The sequence below is a fragment of the Lycium ferocissimum genome, chromosome 9, assembly GCF_029784015.1.
Source record: "Lycium ferocissimum isolate CSIRO_LF1 chromosome 9, AGI_CSIRO_Lferr_CH_V1, whole genome shotgun sequence".
Taxonomy (NCBI): domain Eukaryota; kingdom Viridiplantae; phylum Streptophyta; class Magnoliopsida; order Solanales; family Solanaceae; genus Lycium; species Lycium ferocissimum.
The window spans coordinates 32,986,578-32,989,512 of record NC_081350.1 but is presented as its reverse complement, the minus strand read 5'-3'; the positions used below and the strand labels follow the sequence as shown (position 1 = coordinate 32,989,512).

The following is a 2,935-nucleotide window of genomic DNA, read 5'->3' as shown; positions in this document are numbered from 1 at the left end:
TATTGAAGCAGATTTTAATAAGGGGTTCAAAAAATAAAGAAGTAAGAAAACGAAGAAGTCTAGGGGTTGAACATCTACTATATACATAAAAAATAATTTTTACGCTTGTATATACGGTGTAATTTTCACCAGGCCCTTCTTCGGGTCCATCGCCCCATTCATCTCAAATTTAGTCACCAGAATTATTCCTACCTTATCCCTCGTACCAAACGAGCCACTTACCGGTATTATTTTTATTGATTCAAGAACTTATAAGCAAATACTTGGTTGACCTCCGTAGGCAAGCAGGGGCGAATTTAGGGGGGAGTGAGGGTGTTCACTAGAACACACAGGTGAAAGATTATATTGTATATATAGGGTGGAATTTTACTCTGTTTTTATACATATATAAGTTTTCAACACCTTAAAAATTCAAAGGTTAGGTTTCAAGTGATCGAAAGGTGTTAAATCTTTGCATCAAGGTTTGATCCCAGATGCGGCATTGTTTTTTAAATTTAACTTTTGTTAATTTTTTTACTCCCAGTGAAAATTTCAGATCATGCATTTGTAGGCAAGATAACTTAAGAAAGCCTAACAAATTTAAAGCTTGCAAGCATATGTCTGTATATTGAAAACATTCTCAACTTTCGTACTCAGCCAGTAGTATGATCAAGGTTCTTATACACCCAAGTTCAAATGATGTGTTTCATATACATACAAATATAAACTAATTTGAGTTTTAGAATCAACTGATCATATAATTTTGTTACATTATAAAATTAGAAGTATTTGCTTATAAAGTCACTTCAGATTTGAATAAGGTGCGAACAGCCCAGGTGAGGACTAGATAACGGCGATAATGGCGGGAGGTTAAAGGCCGGCCATGACTCCTCTTCCACTTTCTTCACTCTCTTCTCTTCCCCTATTTCCTCCGATTCTCTCAAGTAATTCTCGCCCTGCACCTCCAATGGAAAATTCAATATTGCTTTACTTCCACGCATCGTAAATGCGGCTTTATCATAAGCCTTAGCTGCTTCAATTGCGGTTTCAAATGTTCCTAACCAAACCTAGAACCACGTCGTTTTGGATCTCGGATCTCCGCCGCATACTTTCCCCATGGTCGCCGTCTCCTCTCCTCTGTAATGTTGCTTCTTCTCTTCAATCGAAACAGTTGGATTATTCGATTGATGAGTCGAATTGCCGAAATCGATCCACTCGAATTTCTTCACTGGAGGCAAATCAATTTTTAGTGAAGGTTTCCGATCAATAACTTTACTCGATTTCGGTGATGTGAGGTCGATGATTACTTGAGGTTTCGATTCAAACTGAAAGAAGTTGCTCTTGTTTTCATAGTAATCGGAGCTTGAAATCGACGGCTCCGATTCTAGTTTGACTGAATTTGATGATTGAGAGCTCGAATTTGAAAATTCGGTTCCAAAATCAGCTTCAAAATCGGAGAAAAAATCAAAAGAATTCAAGCCATCCGTCACAATATGATTACTACACTCAATAGTACTAGTTAGTTCCGCCCCAAAGTTCAAAGTTTTCGGGGAAAAATCCCCGAGGAGATGATTTCTAATTTCCTCCAATGCAAAATATTCATTAAAACATTCCATTACAAAGCCAAATTGAGAAAAAGTGAAGAAGGATGAATTTTTCAATGAAGCTCTTTGTAAGTGTTTGATGAAGAGTGGGTAGGGAAGTGGAAATATATATACTGATGAAGATGAGGAAACTGTCTAAGATAATTTTGTTTGCTATATAGTTTGAAGGTTCCTTTCTAGTGCTTGAGGTCTACGAACGAAGCTTCGGTCAAATGGATGATTGACTTTAACAATTAACTAATCAGATAATTAACAAACAATTAATTAAAAAAAAAAGGGGCCTGGGGGGGGGGGGGACGGATAGCCCTATTGTGCTAAAAAATAATGCTCAATTTTTTTTTTCGAGAAATCCGCGACTAGGGGTGTTCACGCTTGGTTAAAAATCGATCCAAACCGATTAAATAAATCGATATTTACTTGGATTGGGTTTAATTTGGTTTTAAATTCTTAAAAATTGATAATATATGATTTGATTTTGGTTTTCATATGTGACAAACAAGAAAAAAATCAAGCGAGCTGACAAATTGTATACATAATTTTTATAATTATATATATACAATATATTAATTTTTATAAATACTTGTAAATAATTTGTATACTTTTTAAGCAAATATATCTAATAGGCTAGTGAACTTTATACCTTAGGTCCATTTTTAAAAAGAAATCCATGAATTCAAACTCATTCATTCAAAGAAACAATTATGAAATTTTCCTAGTTTAATTTTTGTATTTCTTATAAACTTTATTCACTTAATTAAAACTTATAAATCCTAAGAAGGAATTTCTCTATAATCCAAGAAAACTATAGCTACTCACAATAAAAGGTAATAACGAATTATAAGTTGAAAAAGCATAGGAAATTTTCTCCTAATTGTAGGGAAAAACATGAAAGAGAGAAATACCCAACCAAAAATTATTTTCCCCTCAAATAATTTTTTACCCACTAAAATAACCCAACCCGACCCGAATTTTTTTACCAAAGTGATACGGACCCAACCCATTACCCCTTGGTTGGAAAAAAAAAATATCGAGTCGAGGTTGGGTATTTTGTGGATAAAAATTGTTTGAGGGGAAAATATTTGAAAAACTGAGATGATGTTACGTGGGCGGTATTAGGCATAAAGGTATAATTGGCCGCGTTGTATAACGACTAAGGGTATAATTAGCGCAAAAATAACGAAGGGTATGAATGAACTATTTTTCAAAATTCAAGGGCAATTTTGACCCTTTTCCCTTTTTTTTTTTTTGGGTTAGAAAAGTGCGGGGCTCACGTAAACAACAAAGCACAAAAATAGTCAACAGACAATAACATACAGATGGTAAACATAAGCACGTACTAGAAATTGATGAAT

The 2,935-nt window shown here is 34.4% G+C and overlaps 1 pseudogene; it reads right to left on the bottom strand.

Moving 5' to 3' along the window:
• Window positions 1-632: 632 nt before the first annotated feature.
• On the bottom strand, window positions 633-1,601 carry LOC132069424 (ethylene-responsive transcription factor 5-like; annotated as a pseudogene).
• Between the last annotated feature and the right edge of the window lie 1,334 nt (window positions 1,602-2,935).